Source organism: Macrobrachium nipponense, chromosome 1 (assembly GCF_015104395.2).
Source record: "Macrobrachium nipponense isolate FS-2020 chromosome 1, ASM1510439v2, whole genome shotgun sequence".
NCBI classification, from domain to species: domain Eukaryota; kingdom Metazoa; phylum Arthropoda; class Malacostraca; order Decapoda; family Palaemonidae; genus Macrobrachium; species Macrobrachium nipponense.
Genome location: NC_087200.1, coordinates 181618404 through 181642576, shown reverse-complemented (window position 1 = coordinate 181642576; position 24173 = coordinate 181618404). Strand labels below are relative to the sequence as shown.

At 46.3% G+C, this 24173-nt stretch overlaps 1 pseudogene; it reads left to right on the top strand.

The window, feature by feature from the left end:
- The first annotated feature begins 16255 nt into the window (after nucleotides 1-16255).
- The window catches only part of LOC135220067 (uncharacterized), a 45321-nt pseudogene continuing 37403 nt past the window's right edge, over nucleotides 16256-24173 (top strand).

Genomic DNA, 24173 nt, shown 5'->3' with positions numbered 1-24173 from the left:
TGTTATGTCTTATCCATTTTGAAATCACTGTTTATACATTTATTTTCCCCACTTGGTCGTGATACATTCTAGGAAACTTGTTTAGTAAACTAAAGGTAATTCAAAGTAATAACAATTATAAAATTAAAGGCAATGTTCGTGCTTGATAATGACCAAACAAACCAGCCAATACCCACTTCCCAAGTTTTTCGGAGACGCAGCCATGACGTCATAATCAGCACGGGACACGAGCGACGGAACCAAAGTGGCGGCGAGAATGCGCCCTTCGGCGAAACCCAAACGAGAACGCACCTTACCCACCAGTCTTGTGTTGTTATTCGTGTCACTAAGGGATACCCGGGCGACCTTATTTATCAGTGAATTGTACCCGCTGAGCATTCATGGTGAGATATATTCATGTTTGGATGCGGTTGAGGGAAGCCTGTAGGTTAGTGGGGGACGCTCGAACGTAGGTATAAATCCATGCGGTCAGAATAAGAGAGGAGATGAGAAAGGTATCTCTGGAACCACGGGCGTGAGGAGGTTGTAGCGGTCGGGATAGAATGCCTTGCGAGAGAGAGAAAGAGAGAGAGAGAGCGAGCGAGCGAGTGAGAGAGAGAGATGCCCTTTGGTCACATACCGTTAGGCTTCCCCCGTAAGCCAGGGCTCTCGCAACCCTGTGACGGAGGCGCTGCTGCGTAGGGACGGGGACCACAGTCTCCATTTACTACTACAAATTAGTAGGTAGTGACGTGGATTCTGGTGCCAGAGTCGAAGCTTTGATTTGGTATTACCTATACTGTGTTTGAGGTGTCGTAGCCTCGTAGGTACGTACCGTAGGCCAAGCAGGTACTCGCGGTAGCCAGCCGTACCTTCCGACGGACGGCCTAGCCCCTGGCCAGTAAGCTTTCCACCTCAAGGTATGATGGTATTCGTAGTTTCGTGCCCATTTTCAGGGTACCTGGTGTGGATCTTGTAATCTTGAAGCAGACGAGGTCTACATAGCTAGCTAGGCTATCTTAGGTATAGGCTAGGTTTAAGATCTTTTTTCTCGGCGATTTGTAGGCTAGGCAATGTAATAGGGTAGCTAGTGTATCCAGCATGCCCATTTCTTTATTTTGCCTGTTGCTTACATTATTTCTAACTGTTGTACCTGGGTTTTAGGGTAGGCTAAAGTCCAGCTTGGGTCATGTAACCTACTAGTAGGTAGTCCCATTTTCAGAAAGTGTGCTTAAGGCCGAGGCTAGGTAGGCTATTTAGCTGTAGGCTACTGTTAATGCCTCATACCTTTTATAGCCAAGGCAGTGACCACCAAACAACTGTACTAAGGTAGCCTATATGATAGCAAAAAATTAAAACAAAAGTTTTGTAGGGTGCATGAAAGTCTGCCAGAGAAAATATGACTGCTGTCGTTCATCTTAACCTAACTTATGGTGTGAGGTCCTTAACTGCTTTTTGTGAGTTTGCTCCTTCATTGATCACCCTAACTTAACCTTGCTTAGGGTGACATGAATTATAGGCTACAGTGATTCTATCTTCTCTGAGGGATTTGTAAGCCATTCTGACCTCAATAAACAGTGCCGAATGATTGTGCAAAAATTCGTAAGTGGCTTTAAAGTTCTCATGAAATGAGTGAATTTGAATGTAGTTAAAAGCAAAAGCAGCCCATGATTCCATAGAACAAAAGCAACGCTGAATGTTGAAAGAGATCCAGCCTTGTTCCATGACTGGCTAAATGAGGTCACATGGTTTTAAAGTGATGTTGCATTGTTATGGTGAAGAGAGAGAGAGAGAGAGAGAGAGCGCAACTGTAGAAGAAAAGTATTTTCTTAAGCATAGAGAGAGAGAGAGAGCGCAACTGTAGAAGAAAAGTATTTTCTTAAGCATATAGGAGATAAAATGTTGAGCTAGGTTTGATCATTCTGTGAATAAAGAGGTGGTGGATAGGTTGGGCCCAACTGCTGAAATTTACTGAATTACAAATACTGAGATAGCTCAGACTTGTGATGGAAAGGGATGAAGAACTTGGTAGAAAAATATTTATGGAAGTTGAAGGACCCATAATGTCATGTTGAAGTTCATGAGTGTTTGGGTGATGATGGTGATGATCGATGATACTACCAGTATGTATCCAGTGAGGACATTGTTGGTATCAATATCCAAGATTATGTTAATATAATGCCCATGTGCCAGACATTCTGAGCTTAAGCAACATTTGGGAGGCACAAGAAAACATCTGAAAACTAGCCTATACTAGGCTATATACAGTTACCATCCAAGCAACAGCTGTTTAATAGTGACTTTGTTACTATCTCCTTGGTGTAAGGGAGAACGCTGTTAGGCAAGAGCAACATCAACAATGATGATATTTGCAGATTATAGTATGTGGCCAACTTTACAGGTCACGGTCCAGTTGCCCCATCTGCTTTATCTCAGTCATTGGTTCACTAGACTTGGTCATCTCATTTGGGCTAGGTTAATCTTACCCTTGACTTTTTCAAATACTTTACTGGTACCCCGTAAACTTGACTGTGTTGAATTAGGGCCATTCCATGTTAACAGGGAAGTATTTTTTATTGTCACTACCATGTGTGATGCACTGTCCAAGCAAAGCAAGATAATTGATATGGGCATTGTTAGAATAATTCTCAATGTACCTCATATAAAAGTCAAGAATGAGAGAGAGTGGCATAACTTAATGTTTACTGCAGGTTTAATGTACTATGTAGTACATTGTTGCATGTGTCATCTACATTCAATGAATTATTTTTTATTAATTTAATATCACTTGCACACCTTTTTATTTTGAGTGAATGAAAAATACAGAGTATCTATAACTAATTACTCAGGTGAAGTATGAATGTTGAATAAAATTGTGAAATTTTGTGATACTATGCCTATCATCTGTAGAGTGTTAGTGATGTTAGGTTCACCTCGCATGGTCCACTATAGGCATTATGTAAGGTTGTTTGGTGAATGTTATAATAACTCCCAATGTACGTACCTTATAGAAAAGGCAAGAATGAGAGAGAGAGAGAGGGGCATAACTTAATGTTTATTGCAGGTTTAATGTACTGTCCATTGTTGCATGCATTATCTACATTCAGTTAATTTCTTTTATTTTGTTATCACTTTCACTCACTTTTTTTTGAATGCATAAAAATTATGTAGAGTACCTACAATTACCCATCCTTTCTCTTTCGTCTTTCTCCATCCTCTCCCAACAATTGTTTTATAGAACAACTGCTTTAAGGTTTTTGTCCTGTTACACTTTTAAAACCACCTTACTCTCAAATTTGCTTTTAGCGCTGGACATCCTATGTTACAGTGCTTTTAAATATTGCATTCCATTCCAGTACTTGACCTCTTGATAATTTTTTAGCTTATTGTATAACATTTTTGTGCTTTGTTGTTAATAATTTAAGCTGTTATTTACACTACAGAATGGGTGTAATATAGCAGTACATATCCCTACTTGTACCGAATTACTTGTACAGTTGTTGCTGTACATGTGATTTCATGCGATTTTTTTGCTTATGTTATTTTCTATTGTACTGCATAATGTGTAGCATGTAGAAATCAATGGATTGTCTTTGCAGTGTGATACTGAATTATAGTATTATAAATTGATTACTGTCCTTACCTGGATATTTCTCTCGATACAAACACAGGGATACTTTTAAGGAAAATGTGTTATTGGAGTGTATTTGGTACTCAAGTGATAATACTTACAGTGCTTGCATTGATGTATTCTAAGGGTTTAATTGACCTAGTAAATTCAATTTTGTTCATGAAACTTACCTGTCAGATATATATATAGCTGTATTTTCTGAAATCCGACAGAATTTAAAAAACTTCCGACACACGCAGTGGTCGGCCAGGTGGTTAGTACCCATTCCCGCCGCTGGGAGGCGGGTATCAGGAACCATTCCCATTTTCTATTCATAATTTTTCTGTCGCCGGTGCTGAAAACACCTGTTTTCAGTACCTCCGTCTTAGGATTTTGGAAACTTCATTGCCGCTAAGTATCCTAATTGTCTTTTGATTTTTTATTATTGGATGTGGCTAGGCATACGCTATCTTAAATTGATTTGAATTTGATTCATTTTTGCATAAGATATCTGAGTCTAGTTAGGCTAGTTTCAGAAGGGGTTGTCTGCAAAGATAGGGTGTGGCTACCGGAAGCTTCGGTAGATCCGCACTTGGTATGTACGAGGGGTATGGGTCTTGCTTCTTTGTTGAGATTTGTCATGTAAGGAGTGTGAGACTTTGTCTATTCCGTAAGGAAGACGTATGATTCGTATGTACGCAATTAATCAGTAAACATGTCTAATTCCGTAAGGAAGACGTATGATTCGTATGTACGCAATTAATCAGTAACAAAAGTCAGGGTAGTGAACCTGCTAACCTTCCTGTAGACTTTATTTTGCCTAACCCTGTAGTATGGCTACGGGCTATGAATATGTCTACGAGAGGTTCTTGCTCTCCGTTCATTGCTGTGAAGAGTGCTACTTCTGTAATTGTTACTTTACTCCTAACCCTGTAGTGTTGCCTTCGGGCCCTAAAACAGTGTACCTGTAGAGGAATTGCCCTTTCTCTGATACTCTTTCGATTCGTAACTTAGAATCAAAAGTGCTTGCTTTAGAGAGCAAAAATGAAGTGCAGAAGTGCAGTGATACCCCTTGTGTAGTGGAGGGTGCGTCAGATCAGCCTCCCGTTTCCCACCTATTGGCCGGGACCTCTGCCTGACTCCCAGGACCCGGGGAGGGAGCATGTCAAAAGCCTAAGGAGGGTTACAAGGAACCCCCACCGATCTGGCATGCCTTCGGCAGTTTCTGATGAAAATCCCCAGACTGCCAAAGTGCGTGCACGAATCCTGAAGGATTGCTTCTCGTCCTCCAAAGCGTCCTCCCCGTACAGGGGTTGGAGCTTTCGGAAGGACTCGCGCCCTCTAAATAGAAGCTTTATAGAAGAGGACGCTTCACGTCCTCTCTCTCTCTCTCGTTATGCGTTTTCAGTGAGAAGTAAGAAGGCAACGTCGCCTGAACTCGTGTCCGTCTTTCCACCGAGAAATACGTAAAAGAAGTCATAGTAGCAGGAAGCTTTTGAGAGCGGACGTCCGAGCTTTATTACTGTCAGAATAAGAAGGCGTTCCCTCTCGACTTGGACGGGACGCCAGGCGCACGCGGGTGCACGCCAAGCGCGCGCCAGTGGACGCCGAGCGTGCACCAGCGCACGCCAGGTGTGTCGCCTGGCTGAATGTTTCTGTTGAACTCTTCAAGCTCTTGTTTCAGATTTGGGCCTAAAGAATTTTTACCTCTACCTTCGGTGATACCTTCTACCTCACCTGCAAAGAATGTGAAGTAGGCAGTGCTTCGGAGGATGCTTAAAGTGAACAGACAACTTCTTCAAAACCCAGCAAGACATCGGGTTTCGTGAATTCAAGAGGTCTCTGTCAATTAATATTGCTTTTCGCATAGGTGGGTGGAGTTAAGGAAAGCTCAAGGAAAGATCTCGTTTGCTCTACCGCAGTCAAGACTTTGTGATAAGGCAGTTACGGGTTATGTAAAAGCTCGACGTCCTACACGTCATGACGCTCGACTACTTTCGGTAGGATTCTTGCAAAAGCACTCATCAAGAGGACGCTCTTCAGGAAAGCGCAAGACAGGACTTCCTTTGCCATACTGCCAATAAATTTAAGTTGCAAGCTTTTTAGTCCATCTGAAAGGGCTTTTCAGATGATAGATTTTGTTAGTTCCTAAGTTTGTCCCGTAAATGGGTTAGTTCTCATTGACAAACATCTCATTAACTTATATTGCGTAAACGGATAAGCTCTTATTGACAAGATTCGGAAGAGCTCTCATTCATCATTCGCAGACTAGTACAAGAAATAGACTTGTAGACTACGTCAATGAACGCTTATGTCCAATAACATAAGAAGCTTGAGCTGTCTGCTTCGATTCTCTAAGTTTTGTTCATGAAACTTGCCTGTCAGATATGTATGTAGCTGTATTTCCGAATTCAGCTATATATATGTCTGCCAGGTAAGTATGAACAAACTTTATTGTAATATAATATCATATTTTGCCTTGCGTTATTTCACTACTGGTTGGTTCAAGTCATAAACGCTTGCTGTAGTTACCTCTTCGGATGGCAACCGAGAGGTTTATTGTCTATTATTTTAAGGACATTTAATCGTTACTCCCTGCAGCCTTCCAGGAGTTTCCGATTTATCTTTTACCGTTGTATGGTAGTGTTATGACGACACAAACGCATCTATATATTTAGCGTTTTCTGTTTCGCTTAAATATACCAGCTTGAGAGTCTCTTTCTGCTAAAAAATAACGGACCTATTTCTTCGTAGAATAGGGTAGCTGGCAACCCAGGCATAAAGTTAAGAGACGATGATCGTAAGCTGCTGGCCTGCTGCTGTCACTGACTCACTGTCCTCCAGACTCAACCGAGCCAGTACCAGCTCGTTCGCTGTCATGCGTGGTAGGTTACGTCTCTCTCTCCTGCGGGATTGACTGACTAGCCATATCTTTGTGCTGGTGGTTACGTCTCTCCTGCGGGATTGACTGACTACTGTATCTCTGTCCTACAATCACAGACTTTAGCCTAAGATTGAGGGGATATCTTACGTGAATGAATAAACATTGCATTCGTTTTGCCTTACTATGTTCAACAGAGATATCTCTTAATCCTTTCGGTGCTCGTTACCGCACGGTATAGAACTACGAGTCTACCGCAACATTGCACTTTTATATGCTCTCCTGCTTAGGCAAAGCGCAGTCTTATTAGGGAAGTAAGCATACTCGGGGAGGGAATGGATGAGCTTGCTGGGGACCATTTCCTTCCTGAAGAAGTTTGTTTCCCTGAATAGACTGCAATTCAGACCTCCACAGTTTTTTCCTACCGGGAAACTGAAATATTATTCAAGATCTAGGAATGATTCTGAACATCTCTCAGTGCGTCTTTCACCTGAGGTGATAGAAAGAAGGTGCCGGACATCTGGATAGGGTTTCAGATGTCCTGGATCTTAATCTGAAAGAAGTAGAAGCAATTCGGTCGTCCCTCCAGTCCTCTAAACGAGTTTTTGGAACCAGTGGTCCAGATCAACTCTGATATTCCACAGCTCTCTCATATCTTAAGAAGTATCTTCTCTCGGTCCCTGTTCGAGTTTACGAGAAAGAGCCTATTATAACAACAGGCGTAGAATGTAACGATCCTCTATAGAGGATCGTTACAGGATTGCAAAAGTCCGTACGAATTGTCTCGATCGACGGCAGCAACTACTGACTTCCGAGTGGAATCTTTCTTTAGAAGTATGTTGAGAGTTGTGGAGACTTTAGGGACGCCCTTTCATTCTTCTCTTCAATATGTTGAGGACGAAGAGGCTTCTTCTTCTCTGCTCCCTTATTCTCGATACGGGAGCGGTACCATTAAACGCCATCCTATGATATTGAACGGGGATGGATGTTTAGTCTCTTTTTCCCCTTTTTCAATCGCTTAGGAAATGTAATAAGAGGATTTATGATGTCACAGGGAGCGACAGTGACCGCTGATCGCCCCATGTTGGCCTTCAGGATCCTGGATTCACAGAGGTCACGTCCTTCCTAGTTCACTTTTCAAGGACCTTTTCCGAAAGAGTCGGTCTACTCTAACTCGAAAGGTACCTATAACCTCTCCGCTCTGAGTCTGACTACGTTCAGACTATCGAGATGTTGACAGGAATAAGATTGCCGTCTTCCCTTTCCGTCTGAAGAATGGGATAAGCTGGCGGTCACAACTATTAAAGAATACACAAATATGTTGTTGACGGCCTTTGGGCTCAGAGATTTGCTTCTGTCAAACAACAAAGCCCTTCACGATCTTTGAGTTCTGTGGAGTCTCGAAACTCGCTCACCATCTACTTTTTGTCTCACCTGTTTTCTCGGAGTCAGACACTCGTGCGAGATCAGGCAACATATAGTAGCCCTGAGTTTCTTGTTGACGAAGTCGGTTGCGTTTATACACCCCGATGATCGTGTAACATGAGACCAGGTTGAACTGTCAGGCATTCTTCCTTCGGGACTGAATCGCCTTTTTGCTCCTCGCTCCTTTCTCCTGGCACCAGAAGCTCGAGTCAGGAGTTGCTCAGGAGTTGATTCGCTGACGACGTTGGGTTGCGTAGATACACCCCCCAAGGTTTGCTTAGATTGAATCGCCCAGGCAGTCCAGACACTAATCCTTCAGCGAAGAATAGTGCCTTTTGGTCTTCAGGGTACAGCCTTGCTGTCCTTGATTCGTCTGACTGGTCAACTGGTCGGTCACCTGACTTTAGTACAGACGGACTGACTGTGCATGTCCAGATCGAAGCTTTCAATATGGAACTTAGATGTAGTCTGAAGTTCTTGATGTCAAAGCATTCGAACCTCTCCTACCTGTTAACTTCTTGCATGTGATCAGGAAGGCCTTCTTCTAACCACCCTAGATACGACAAAGAGGGTTAGTGAGATTTTAAGCCATCGTCTCAAGTTTTGGCTTTAGAGAACACAAGGCGGTGTGCTCTCTTAAGCCTTCCGTTGTGGCCTAAGAATGGAAACCCGTTTTGTCCTCGGGCCAGGAGCTTGGAAGCAAGGATGGCACAAGTTAGTGGGCAGGAGCCAGAGAGAGTCCTGTGCCCTGTCGGGTCTCTCAAGTTTTATCTACATAAGACTCAAGAAAGTCTAAGTCATTCGGGCAATCTGCAGTGTTCCGAAAAAGACCAGACTTGCCCATATTGAAGAACACCCTGGCTTTAGTGTTAAGGAGTTCTTTCAAAAAATGCTCCTTCATTGTGTTTGTACAAAGATTTGAAATCTTTTATCTGAATGCTCACGAGGTGAGGGCGCGGCCTCGGAAGCATTTCAACAGAGCATGGCACTCAGAAACACCCTGAGTACCATGTTTTAGCGAAGCAACTCTGTGTTCACTTCACACTCCCTGTGAGATGTGAAGATGGCATATGAGATCTGCTGCTCGCTAGGGCCATACGTGTCTGCAGACACAATCTTGGGGGCAAGAAGTACCACTCATCCTATCCTGTAGAAAATGGTTAGGAAGAGCTCTTAATTTAGTTTTGAGTCGCCGACAACGGCGACTTCTTAACTCTTAAGCCTTAGTTAAAACACCTTAACTTTGGCTAGGTTGGTCAGGTGGTGATATATATAATATATATATATATATATATATATATATATATATATAATATATAATATATATATATATATATATATATATATATATATATATATATATATATATATATATATTATTTATTTTACTTCTTAGCCCTCATGGTATGGATGGTCAGTATGGTCTAGTCACGTCGTGGTCTCGCCCCTGTTGACAGATCATCTGGAGTGCACCAGCTATATAGGTCTCTACCTCACTGGCAACTCTAGTAGCACAAGCAGACTTACGTGGCAGTAACCACGAAGCGAGCTATGCTAACAGGTGGAACCAAGATGTAAATCATCTGCATGCATTGTTTCCCAAAATCCTTCTATTCTGTCCATTCCCCAATCCCACCTCCAACGGTGGGATTCAGCTATATATTATATCTGACAGGTAAGTTTCATGAACAAAATGATATTGTTATGATACAATAAAGTTTGTTCATACTTACCTGACAGATATATATAATCAAGTACCCACCCACCTCCCCTCAGGGGACAGTGGAAATAAAAATTATGAATAGAAAATGGGAATGGTTCCTGATACCCGCCTCCCAGCGGCGGGAATGGGTACTAACCAACACTGGCCGACCACTGCGTGTGTCGGAAGTTTTTAAAATTCTGTCGATTTCAGAAAATACAGCTATATATATATCTGCCAGGTAAGTATGAACAAACTTTATTGTATCATAACAATATCATATTACCATAGTATATACAGTATTAGTTTACCATGGTATTTAATGACTGTTTTGATTGATCTGGACTCTGCACTGTATATAATTAATGGACTAGTTATGTTTGCTAGCAATAATACTGATTTTCCCAAGTCAATAATTTTTCTGTATGGGTGTTTTAGTTTTTTATTTGTCAGTAAGTATGCATGCACACTCATCAAGTCATCAAGTTTTATTGATTTAGTGTGTACTACTTGGTTAGATTGATTTAAAATGTGCTTATGTGGGTTGCGCAAAGTGGGCTATACACTCTGGCAAAGTTAGACAGGGTTAAAGTTGACTCACATGTGCTAAGTTTTGGTCATGCAGGCCATTCATTTTTTTTTTATTTATTTATTTATTTATTTATTTATTTATTTATTTTTGAGCTGCTGTGGCCAGATTTGATCAGATAACAGAGGTGTTCACATGCTAATCCAGTCCATGTTTTTTTTTTTTATAACTGCGCTGTGTTGCTTTTTAACTAGTGTCTTGATTACAGTGTGGGTATGGGTTGTGTGTACATTTGTCCATGAAATTTTGTCCATGGAATTTCTTAAATATGATCTAAATTTCTCTTGTATGACAAGTGTTTTAGTGTAGGATTTCATTACATTTTTATCTCCTTTTCCTTTAGTATGTAATTTGTCTCTCCTTCTGCAGGCTGATTTCCCTTTGGGACCCTCATGAGTTTATAGTCTGTTGACTTCCAAAGAGTTTTTAGTCGAAGGTTTTAAGGAGACAGAAAGAATAACTAAATTTTTTTTATTATTGCCATAGCAGGTAGCAATACAAATTGTAGCCTACTGTCTCAGTGTTGAAATACTATAGTGGGGTCCAAAATTTTTGGTTTGCGAAATTGGCAAATGATGGGAAATGTAAGGAAGATGGTAGAGGAATGAAGATTTACTAGAATGGCAGGGGCTTGGTGATCAGGCAGTAAGAGTGTGTTTATAATAAAATTGAAGTATGCAGGATGTATAGAGGGTTTTCTCCTTAGGTATTCTTTGGCAGGGCTGTAGTCTTGCTTTTCCTCTGGAGTCACTTTTGGGAAATGGCTTTAGTTGGAATGCATGTAGATCATATGCCCTGCATATATATATGTATATTTTTTTTGTGGGTGATATGTTTTTTCTTCCATTGCAGTTGGTAACAGATGAACAGAGATGGGCATGGAGCAGCAATACCAGGAGCAACGGCGTGGCAGTAGCATGTGTTTGGTGTGTGGGAGGCAAGGTGGGAACACAATCGTAGTCACAAGTGTACACAGCTTTGTTTCTGCATCTGGAACTCCGTTGTCAGACTTTTTGGTCAAGGTGAGTAAAGGAAGTATCGTTAGAGGTATTGTGTGAATTTAATTATTGAATGTATAGCAAACACCACCCTACTTACAAACATTCAACTTGCAGACATTCAAAGATACAAACAGATGGGATCGCAAATTAAAATTATATTCAAAGTGTTCCCTTTGCCATCCCTAAGTTCAGATTTTGTTGTGCGCTTATTCTGTACACACATTACTGTACAGTATATATTGTGTTTGTTCCGATACGTAATACAAACCATCGGTCCTTTAACAATAGGAAGTAGCTAGCGGCAGCTGGAACGGTCGTAAGCTTCGAACAAGGGGAGAACGGTAGTTAACTGCTTGTCCGACAGTCGCATCACTTTTGCTTTCGGCCGCGGGTGTGAAGGACGTGTTCGTCATCGCTCTCTGCCCGCTTCATCGTCGTATGCTTTGTTTATATTGTGTTTTCTACTAATGGTTTGTTTGACTTGAAAATGAAACTGTAAGTACACTGTTTTCATTTTCATTACTTAATTATGAACCAACATGGAGCTATCGCCGTAGATGCTGCGATTTCCTCTCTTTTCATGAATTGAACCCTTGAATTATGTCTCGGTGCTGAGGTGCGGGCGCGCTCGCGCCGAGTCATGTAGGTTTTGGGCGAAAGTATGTAATTGAGAAATGTAAGTACTTTTTTCATTATATTTTTGCCCTGTGCGTTCGTTACCGAGAGCGTGATTGCGCTCGGCACGAGCCTTTTATTTTGTATGATAAAATGCAATGAAAGTGGATTCGCAATGCAGTATTCTTTTCATTTTCATTTATTTATTTGCATAAAAATTAATTTGGATCAATTTTCGCTCTTCACCCCGGGAATTGATCCTTACGATTATTTTCTGTGAATGTGAAATCGCAAGTGCAGTATTCTGTTTCATTTTCATATATTTTATGATTGCATCATATTATTTGGATCAAGTTTCCGTTCTTACCCGGGAATTGATCCCTTTCCCCCTTTAAGTTCTATGAAGTGAATCGCAGGGCAGTATTCTGTTTCATTTTTCATATTACTTTTCACTGCTGTGCGGGGGTAGGGGAAGCGAAGGTCTACAGGAAGTCGTCGGAAAGCTCTCCCGCGACTCCCTTGGTATCCGATTCTTCGTCTTCCTTCCTGCCCCCGCTCAGCTTCCTCGTTGTATTTTTGTGATTTGGGGTCTTCCTTGCGTTCGGGGTGGGCATGTCTTCCCCCCGTGCGTGAGGGAACCCCTCTTACTAATCTATCTATGCTACCGCAGGTGCCTTTACATCCGTGGGAGACGACCTTGGACAGGTATGGACCACCGCGGCGGCAGGGCGTGCCTAGCATCCATGGGCTGCTGCAGCGTCTAGCAAGAAGGTCCTGGGGTCGGTTCTCCACTACTACCACGGCCGCTTATGCTGCTCCTCCCCCTCCTGGTCTACACTCCCCATGCTGTGTCGGTGACGCCGTCTGCCACTACTAGGGCCGACCGCCGTACCGAGGGGGGTTGCCGCCGCCGCCTGTTTTCTTCGTGTTGCCTGCCCCAGACTTCCGCTGTTCCAGCAGCTCGCCCCTGGACCGGCCGCCAGTACCCAGGTTCCCGCTGGCTGCCGATGATTCTACGAGGCGATCGCTGGGCCATGCCGTACCTGCCGCTGATGTGATTCCCGCTGCTGATGTGTTATTCCCGCTGTTGGCTTAGCTGTCCCTTCTGGGTCTACTGATGCCGCTGTTCCCCTGCCGCTCCTGAGCTGGTTGCTGTTCCTGTCGCTCCTGGTTCCTGAGCCTGTTCCATGCTGGTCTGCCCACTGTGTGCCTCTTCCCAAGTCCAGGTCCTTCCGGACAGGTGCAGTCTGGGCCGTGTTGCTTCGGCAATAGCCCCGGCTCCGGCCTGGATGGAAGACCTGACGACTGTTCTGCGTGAGCTGACGAGGAAGAGGAAGAAGAGGAAGCTGTCATCTTCGTCTTCATCGTCTGCTGCTGCCTCTTCCCCCTTCGACGTTCTAAGGCCCATAAGCCGAAGAAGAAGAAGGCTGCCTTCCCCCCTAAGAAGTCTCCTTCGGGAACTTCTAAGGGCCCGTCCCACCGGTGGGATGGGGGGTCCTTCTGCTGGTCCTCCTGCTCCTTCGGGAGCGGGGCCCGTCTCCCCTTCCGTAAGGAAGAGATAGACGGGGACCAGAGGAGTATCGGTTAGCTCTGGTACTTCCTCGCCTGGTGCTAGCGGCGATGCGCACGCCAGGTTCCGGCTCGGTCTCTCGTTAGCGACGAGATCCCGAGTGTACGTTCTCCCTCGGGAGACCGTGCAGCCAAGTTTCGGCGCCAGAGTTCGCTCGGCGCCAAGACGCGGCACGGAGCAGAAGGCTGGTGAGAGCCGCTCAGGTGACTCTCGCCAGGCCAGTGGCCGATCTTGCAGCGACCAGCTGGTAACCCGGGTTTTCCCCCCTAAGAAGGCTCCTTCGGGACCTTCTAGGGGCCCGTCTCGCTCCGGCCTTCAGGAGCTCTTCTGCTGGTCCTCCTGCTCCCTCGAGAACAGGGCCCGTCTCTTCTACCAAGGAGAAGACGGGGACCAGAGGAGTACCAGCTTCGGCTGGCACTTCCTTGCCTGGTTCTAGCGGTTCTGCTGCTAAACCAGGATCCGCCTCGGCTTCTCGTTAGCGAGAAGTACCGAGTGGACGGCGTCCAGCCAAAGTCTTGACGCCCGAGCTCGCTCGCCGTCAAGACCGAAGCGCGGAGCAGAAGACAGGCGAGCCAGGCCAGTGGACGCTCTCGCAGCGACCAGCTGGCTGCTCGGGTTGACGTGACGGTCGCTGACCAGCCACGGGTTGAGGCGAGGAAGGGGTCCCTGCGGCCGTCGGTACCAGCGGCTCGACGCGCCGAGAGGACGCTCGCCGGTCTCACCGCGACAGCGAGCCTAGCAGGTCACCTGACCGCCGCTCCCATCGGGACCGGGCGGAGACGGTAACCAGCAACAGCTCACCTGATGCTAGAGATCAGCGTCAACGTTCTCAGCCGAGCCTCTCGCCCCCAGGTGAGCGGCAAGGCTAGGCCTGCTGCTCGATCGCCACCGCGGGTTGACGATCAGCAGCAGCCCTCCAAGCACGCTGGTCCTGCCAGCGAGCTAGGGGGGAGCATCAGGTCTGCCTATTCCTGTACCTTCAACCTCCTCGGGCTACACCAGGAGGAGCGAGGTACCTAGGAGTGATCGCGAGAGGTGCGCCGCTCGTGATCCCGCTATGACGCTGTATGGACCAGGCACGGTTCTAGGACCGACCAGGACATATGCGCAAGTAGCTGGAAGGCGACCAGTTCCCTCCTTCTGAAGGAGGATACTCGGGATCTGTTCTTGCTGGAGGGACTGGACGGTCCTACTCCGCAAGACGCGGTTACTCCCGAGATACAGAGGAATTTTGCAGAAGTCATTAAGCTGATTCGTCAGCATAATGACCTTGTGGAAGGATTGCCGCTCCCACCAGCAGAGCCCACGTCTCTGCTCGAGTCGTTTTGGGGCCCGAGAGGGAACCCAAACCGATGGTGGGTCTGCCGCGATCCGAGCTTTGCCGATTCTGTCTCGAACCAGAGTCTCTCGTCTCCGGACAAGAAGGCTTTCTCAGTTCTGGCCGGTCGATCAAGCTACTTCCACCTCCTCTACTGCGACAGCGGCGTTTCTACAGTGTCTTCGGGACACCGTATTTAAATACTCCTTCGGTCCTCCTGAGAGGTTTCGACCTCGACGAGGACTGGAATGAGTCGGAGGATGGTATAGGCTCTCTCCTGTCAGGTGTCGATCAGCCCCACCCAGACGACGTTCACAGTGGCGGCAGACCCTTACCTACGTGGAGAGTTCGTAACCCTCCGCTGGGGAAAACGTTTTCTCCTGACGATACGTTTTCCCAGACTCTGAGAGGCCATCGCCGCAAGGCGATGGCTGCTCCTACTCTTCTCCAACTGCTAGTTCCACTGGGAAGGCGAGCGAGTATCCAATTCCTCCCCCATTCCCTCTCTCCTTACGGCTACGAGGGAAAAGGGGAGGGATCCTACAGAGATTTCTCTGTAGGATCCCACGTTGGGGACTGCGCTACCGGGGGGACCTTCGGGTCCTACCTGACGTAAGCCCCGGTCGTTGAGGAGGGATCCTGCCCCATTCTCGATTTCTACGGGAATCGAGAGGACCACCAGCCGATATCGTTTGACGAATTCGGTGGGGGTTTCGCAGACTGCTTAGAATTCTACGGAATTTCTAGCGCATTCAGTGTTTTCGAGTTTTTTACGATCTCCAAACACTTAGGCGAGACCACGGTCCAAAGTGAGCGAGACGAGAATCCCCGATATGTTACACGATAATCGGGAACCTCGCCTATTTGCTCGAATTCCTGGAATTTCTAGCATTGGGAAGAAGACTGCTGCTGAAAGAAAACTATCTCACAGTAGGCGACCAACCATGGAATAGAGAAGATCGGACAGTGGGAATATCCAGTTTGGCTTGAACTATCGTCTTAGTATTCTGTTCACCATTGAAGCTTTCCTTCGAGGAAGACTTCTCCTTCACTCTCTTTGATAGAGATCGAAGGTGGTCGATCTCCAATCCTTATTTTGTTTTCTTGAAGGAAAGAATTTAGGATGGAGATCGTTGTTCAGAATCCTACAAATATACTACGTATATTAACCTCGCGACATGATTCTACTAAGCAGTTGAATTGTCCGAGGGGTAGGCGCATATCCTAGTTAATCTACGGATTGCGACTTAGAAGAGAAGTATTCTAATTGAACTGCAACGCGGGGTTGCCTGCAACCCCCCAGGAGTTTTCAGTTTCAATTTTATTATACTTATGGTTTTGTCACGACAACGCCATTTCAACTTTTATATTTATCGAAATTCGTTTCGCCTAAATATAATTGCTCAAGCATATCTTTTATGCTCGGTGGTTTCTAGCCGAACGCATTCCTTCGTGGAATAATGGATTACCTGGCAACTCAGGATGACGACGTCAGCGAGAGCTCAGGCTTCAGCTGCTGCGTATTGAACTGCTGATAGCAACTCAGTATCAGCTGGGCCTCCGAGATGCACGGTTAGTTATGTCTCTCTCTCTCCCCTGCTTGATTGACTACCGAACCGTATCTCTGCCCAACAATCATGGACTTAGGTCTCTGATTAACGGGGATTCTCGCAATAATGAAGGACCATCTACTGCTGTGGACGATAGATCTTCCATCGCCTTCGAAACTTGCAAGAATTTTCAACAGAGATATCTCTTGGACTCTTTCATCTTTCTGTTTACCGCACGGTAACAGAAGTCTGTACAAGTCTCCCGCTGCATTGCACTGCGATAATGCGAATGATTTTGCAGACATCTGAGTTTGTCTTCAAAATATCTCATATCGTAGGTGTACAATTGTTCATTGTTCAACCCGAATTAACAGATGTGTCAAAAGACATCGCCTACTCTCCGACCTGACAGCTCTACTTCCAAATGTTCAGACCCATGAGAAGCAGTTCTCAGGCGGCTTTCCCCTGTGTTTTCATTACTGAAGAACGCCCCGCTTTCATTGGTCAACTAACGACTTCCTCACACGGACAGGCAATGAAATAGCGGTTAGCGTTTTCAGTCATTTGTAAGCACAGGTTCAGAATATTGGAGAATCCTTCTCTCGATTCGTCTGTGAAGACGTAGGTTGCATTCAATATCTACCTTCGTCTTCAACGGTACATAGTGTTGTTTCTTTTCCATTAGATGAGATTCTACAACTATATAAGATGTTTTGCCTTCAGGGACCTCGGTCTCTAGAAGGCAATTGACTTTCGCCTGTTGGGCACATGCCTTAAGAGAATCATCACCTCGCTGTCCGGCATTGGTGACAAACAAATACATTATTGTTTGGTCTCTCGGCATAACCCTTTAAAGGCGAAGGTCACGTGACTTACTCGGATGCTTGGACAACTTGCCTCCTACCGAACGCAGTCAGTCAGCAGCTGTCAGAGCTCCCGAGTCAGTTACGAACTACGCTGTTGACTTAGTTCGGTTGTTACAGAGCAATCATTACTTTCATTTTAATAGCTTGTCACAGTACCCATACCATCGACAACCACCATGGAGTGTCGGTGTCCTATCCACTACCAAGAACTTCGCTGCATGGGGGATAGGAGGATCCGAGAGACTTCGTGGCAAACGGACAGACCAGTATGGGTACTGGACATCACCGAAGTAGAGAAGAGGGATAGGTCATACGACTATTCCCTTCTTTTCCTCTGAGGAACTGCATGACTTCTCCTGCGAAGTCAAGCATCCAGGGGATGGGGATCCGTGACGCTCGATTTCGTACCGAACTTCCGTTTAGCGAATTAACTCGAACCAACCCTTCGGTCCTGACGTTTGGTTGCGGAGTCGTTCACAATCCCCTCCCTAATGGACTTCACCGCCTCGATGCGAAGGAGATGCTGCCTTGTCCGCAAGAACTTCTCCATGGCGCAGGTACTAAAGGCGGGGGTCTGGTCCAACCAGACCACATGCCCCTCCTTCTACCTTCGGGATATTGCCCACAGGTCCTTGGATCTTTTTCCTTGGGACCCGTGGTGGATGCTCAACACGTTATGTAGCGAACCCAGACCCTCGCAGGCTGAACAGCATCGAGTCCTGGTGTGACAGTAAGAATGGATGAGTGAATGAGAGTGTGACTGGCTCCTCTTCCCATCTTTTTCTTCCCCTCTACCTGTGGTTAGAGGGACACGGTCGTCACCCTGCTGGATAAGGACAAGATGCATGTGAGCTACTCAACAGAGCCCCATCTTATCCCTTTCACTAGGGATAGGAGCGTATATCCACCACTTCCTCCAACAAGGGGGAGGAAGTGGATGCCAGCTTGAGACAACCCATACTTTATGTTGCCTCTTGCAAACAGGAACAAGTTCTTGCTTGCTGGTACGAAGAGATATGCTTGCCTCTCTCTTAGTACTCGGCCCAGAGGTCTGACCATCGATCCTGCGGTGCACACCCCGATCAATCGGACAGAGGCTTGGATCCCTCCCTCGCTCTTATGACCAGGGAGGCATTCCAGGGATGGACGAACACCAGTCTGTTCATCAAAGACTCAGATTCCTCCCACCAAGAAGTGAGTCTTCCTATTGTTAAAGGACCGATGGTTTGTATTACGTATCGGAACAAATGACAATTTGTCGAAAATTGCATTTTTCCTAACTATACAAACCTGAGGTCCTTTACATATAGTCCCTCATGCCACCCCTCACTCTGCGTATTTGCATGGGCCAAAAGCAAAAGTGATTTGTTTACCTCCCATGCGCGCGCTGTCGGACAAGCAGTTAAACTACCGTTCTCGCCCCTTGTTCGAAGCTTACGACCGTTCCAGCTGCCGCTAGCTACTTCCTATTGTTAAAGGACCTCAGGTTTGTATAGTTAGGAAAAATGCAATTTTGTTCATGAAACTTACCTGGCAGATATATATATAGCTGTATTCTCCGACGTCCGACAGAATTTCAAAACTCCCGGCACACGCAGTGGTTAGTACCCATTCCCGCCACTGGGAGGCGGATATCAGGAATCATTCCCATTTTCTATTCAGATTTTTCTCTGTCGCCGGTCGGTAAACAACTGTTTACAGACCTCCGCCTAGGATTTTGAAACTTCTTGTGCTAACTTGAGTATTATGATTGACTTTTGGTTTTGATTTGGCTTGTTGGCTTGGCATACGTGATAGTGATTTGATTTGGATTTGGCTTTGACTTTTCTTTGATTACGATGTCTGGATCTGATCTGTCTAGCTTCCGGGTGTGTAAGGTACAGGAATGTAAGGTGAGGTTGCCGAAAGCTTCGGTAGACCCTCATTCAGTGTGCTCGAAATGTCGTAGTCATGTATGTATGTTGAATGATAGATGCATCGAGTGTGAGCAATTGACTGAAATTGAATGGAAGGCATATGATTCTTACGTGAGAAAGCTTGAGCGTGATAGAATCAGGAGGTCTTCCTCTAGGAGTGCTTCTGTGAATAGAAGTCAAGGTAGAATTGTATCATTAATCCTCCGTAGTAATCAAACCTAACCGTGTATTGCCTCTGAACAATCAGGAAGTGTCTGCAGAAGGAAGCGTATTATTTACGATCATGGAGTCAATTCCGCGCCTTGGAATCTAAAGTGATTAGCTCTTACAAGCAAATCGTGAATTACAAATAAAAGTGTTAGTGCATCTAGTGTTGTGGAGGGGGCGTCAGATCGGTCCCATAATGCCTCTAGGCCTAGGCCCCTGCCGGACTCCCAGGCCTTAGGGAGAGGGCAAGCCAAAAGCCGAAGGAGGGTTACGGGATCTAAATGGACCGGGTCTGACGTCCCTTCGGCAGAAACTGAGGACGAATCTCAGGCTGCCGGTGTTCGTGCACGGCACGGATACTTAAAGAGCTGGCTTCTCTTCTCCGAGACTTCCTCTCCTCGCCGAGGTTGGGACGCTCGGAAGACCTCTCAGGGGGAGAGCGGCAGGGGCGCAAGGTGTCGCACAGGCGGCCGTCGCCCTTGTCGCCCTCTTAAGAGAGGTTTCAGAGAAGAGGACGCTTCACGTCCTTCTGATCATAACGTAGATTCATCACCTGAAGATTTTGAAGCTTTTCCGCCACAGAAAAGGAACAAGATTCATCAGGGGAGGACTCTTTCGAGCGTCCAAGTCGCTCTAAGCATGTTCCTGAGTTGAAGGAAAGGGCATCCCCTCGCCCATCTTCCTCACACAGGATAAGTCCTTCTCCTGATCGAGAACGTTTCCCTATCAAGGGAAAATGCTTTGGGAAATGCAGAAAACAGTTAGCTTCCTATTTTGAGAGAAAGGAGGCAAAAACTAGTCATCGGAGGAAGGATAGGTGGCTGCCTGTTAAGAGGACTAGGCAGTCCCCGGCTCCTTCTCCGCGTTTTTCGGCCTTTGAGTCTCCTCCACCTAGTAGCCGACGCATTAGAGAACGTGATTACGTTTCCTCATGAAAGGGCGTCTAGGAGAGACGAATTTGACAGAGACGTGAGTTGTCGCACAGGCGGCCGGCATCTTTGTCAAAAGGCCGAGAACGCTCAAGGATCCATATCGAAAGTTCAAGCTTTGCATGTTGATGATCACGCTCGGCGTCTTAAGCAACGAAGCGCTTACCAGGACGCTCGAGAAGACGCTTTTCAAGACGCGCGGGACGCTCGAGCTGACGCTGTTCAGGACGCACGGCGTCCTACACATCAGGAGCTCAACAAGACGCTCGAGCTGACGCTGTTCAGGACGCATGGCGTCCTACACATCAGGACGCTCAGCAGGACGCTTCTCAGAACGCGCGGCGCCTTACATATCGGGACGCTTGCCAGGACGATCAACAGTTGAAGTCTGAAGCGTCCAGGATGTTTTCACATAATTAAAATGTGTCAAACAATTCATCGCGATCTTTGAAGGGCGCTGATGACCGAGAGAAGGATTCGTCTAGTGATCTCTGCCCTACGGATGATGACGAACCAAATGAGTCAGCGTCGTCAGACTATAAGACGTTGACGGATTTACTTAAGAAATTGTTCCCGGATAATTTTCAAGCGTCCGTTCCTTGCTCTCCACCTTCACAATTTGCCTCATCGAAGGCCAGGAAGGCTCCTGGCTTCGTTAAGATGGCCACTTCGCTCTCTGCGAAGAGAGCGTTTAAGAGAGTCCAGGATTGGATGGATTCAAGAAAGGTTAAAGGGAAGACTTCGTTTGCACTTCCTCCATCTAGACTGAAAGGGAGAGCTGGGATCTGGTACGAAACAGGGGAAGAAGCAGGATTGAAAGCACCGTCTTCTTCTCCAGGAGATTTCGCCTATTTGGTGGACGCTCCAAGGAGGTCTTATTTGTCATCGGCTAAGGTTTCCTGGACAATGACGGAGACAGATCATCACCTCAAGGGGTTATTTAAGACGCTAGAGGTGTTCAACTTTTTAGATTGGTGCCTCGGGGCTTTGGATGTACAATCGAGGAGTCAAGATTCGATTTCGCTGGAAGAGCTTTCGAGTGTATTAGCTTGTATGGACAGAGCAGTAAGGGATGGCTCTGATGAGTTAGCATCTCATTTTGCTACAGGTAAACTAAAGAAGAGAGCTCTCTATTGTAGTTTTGCGGCGAAAGCAGTTTCTCCCGCTCAGAAAGCGGAGTTATTATTCGCCCCCTTCTCTACGCACCTATTTCCGCAGTCCATGATTAAGGATCTGTCGGTAAACTTGCAAGAAAAAGCAACAAGGGACCTCTTGACTCAATCTTCCAGACGACCTACTCCTCAGGCTTCTACTTCAACAGCTCCAGCACCCAAGAAGAAATTTAAGCCCTTTCGTGGAGCACCTTCCTCTAGAGGTTCTTCGAGAGGAAGGGGGTCGTTCAGAGGTAAGATCTCTTCTATCAAGAAGGGAAAAAATTGACGTTTCTGCCCTTCAGGCACCTGTAGGTGCGAGACTCACCTTATTTGCTCAGGCATGGAGGACGATAGGGGCGGACACCTGGACCCTAGATGTGATCGAGAGAGGATACAAGATCCCTTTCCTCTCTGCGCCTCCTTTGAGCACGAAGCCGATAGACCTGTCACCTGCATACCAGTCAGAGAAGCAACAGATCTTACTCGACCTTCTAGATCAAATGTTGGAAAAGAAGGCCGTAGAGGAAGTCCTGATGCTGGATTCCCCAGGCTTCTACAACAGGTTATTCCTGGTTCCGAAGCAGTCTGGGGGATGGAGACCTGTCCTAGACGTCAGCAGACTGAATCATTTTTTGTAAAGAAAGAAAAATTCAGGATGGAAACTTCTCAGTCCTGTGCTAGGGGCCTTGAGACCAGGGGATTGGATGGTGTCATTGGACCTTCAAGATGCTTATTTCCACGTCCCGATCCATCCTCAATCAAGGAAGTTCCTGAGGTTCGTGCCTTAAAAGGGCAGGTCTTTTCCAGTTCAGGGCTCTGTGCTTTGGTCCTGGAGTACGGCGATGATGGTTTTTTACTTTTACTTTCCGCATGGCGGAATGTGGGCGAAATGGCTTCACCCTATCGGAAAGATAAGAGATCGCGCTCTACCTGGACGACTGGCTAATCAAGTCGTCTTCGAAGTCAAGGTGCCTGAGGACTTTCAGACGACATTACAGCTGACAAAGGCCCTGGGCCTTATAGTAAATTACGAGAAGTTCCATCTGATCCCCACGCAGTCCATCGTGTATCTGGGGATTCAGATGGATTCAGCGGCTTTTCAAGCTTTTCCATCAAAGGAACGTCAGCAGAGATGCTTAGAGAAAGTGTCAGCCTTCTTAGGGAAAGAAACATGCTCGGCGAAGGAATGGATGAGTCTGCTTGGGAACCATTTCTTCGCTGGAGAAGTTTTGTTTCCCTTGGGAGGTTGCACCTCAGGCCACTCCAGTTTTTTATGCGGAAAACTGGAAGACAAAAAGAATCTAGACTCGACTTTGATTATCTCAAAAGCGGTCAAGGATCAACTGAAGTGGTGGCAAGATCCGATCAAAAACTCTCGGAAGGAATGTCCCTCAAGCTTTTGAGCCCCGACCTAGTGTTGTTCTCAGACGCCTCCATGGTGGGCTGGGGAGCAACACTAGGAAAAGGAGGAAGTGTCAGGCCTCTGGAGAGGGAACAGAAGGTCCTGGCACATAAACTTAAAAGAGTTTGGAGCTATTCGGTTGGCTCTTCAGTTCTTCGAAGAACGATGGTGGGCCGAGTTGTCCAGATCAACTCGGACAACACTACGGCTCTCGCTTACATCAAAAAGCAGGGGGGGACACACACTCGATCACTGTTCATGATAGCGAGAGACATCCTTCTATGGGCGAAAGCTCGAAACATAGTGATCCTAACAAGGTTCATTTCAGGAATACAAAATGTTCGAGCGGATCTTTTAAGCCGTCACATCAGATGCTTCCCACAGAATGGACCCATACATCTAGAAGTTTGTCAAGATTGCATGGAAGTTGTGGGGACGGCCGCTAGTCGACCTCTTCGCAACCTTGAAAAACGAAGAGGCTTCCGATTTATTGCTCTCCAGTTCTCGATCCGGAAGCAATAGCGGTAGATGCCATCCTATGGGACTGGAGGGGCTGGGATGGATGTACGCCTTCCCCCGCTCAAACTCTTAGGAGAGGTAACAACTAAGTTTGCGGCGTCGCCAGGAGCGAGAATGACTCTGATCGCCCCCTTTTGGCCCTCAAGCGATTGGTTCACGGAGGTCATGTCTCTTCTGGTAGACTTCCGAGAACCCTGCCAGAGAGAGCCGATCTTCTCAAACAGCCCCACTTCGAGAGGTACCACGGAAACCTCTCCGCTCTGAGTCTGACTGCGTTCAGACTATCAAGAAGTTGGCCAGAGCGAGAGGTTTTTCAAGATCAGTGGCAGAGGCTATTGCCAATGCGAGAAGAGCTTCCTCTCGAGCAGTTTATCAGTCGAAGTGGGCTGTCTTCAGGAGATGGTGTAGGAAGAAAGGTATTTCCTCCTCCACGACCTCTGTGAACCAAATCGCTGAGTTTCTCCTGCTTTGAGAAATGTGGACAAAAACTAGCAGTGCCCACAATAAAAGGATACAAGAGTATGCTGTCAGCTGTCTTCCGTCACAGAGGATTAGACCTGACAAATGATAAAGATCTTCACGATCTTTTGAGATCGTTTGAGACAACCAAAGTTACTCACAACCGAAGGTTCCATCATGGAACCTTGATGTAGTGCTAAGGTTCTTGATGTCGGCTCCCTTTGAACCTCTGCATGCTGCCTCATTGAGAGAGACTACTAGAAAGGCGATTTTCCTAATTGCTCTTGCCACGGCAAAGAAAGAGGGAGTGAAATTCAGGCAATTAGTAAATATGTGGGTTTCAGAGGACACAGTGCAGTGGTGCTCCTTGGATCCTAATTTCTTAGCGAAGAATGAGAACCCATCTAACCCACCCTGGCCAAAAACCTTTGAAATCAAGGGGTTAGCAGAGTTCATCGGACAAGAGCCAGAGAGAGTCCTG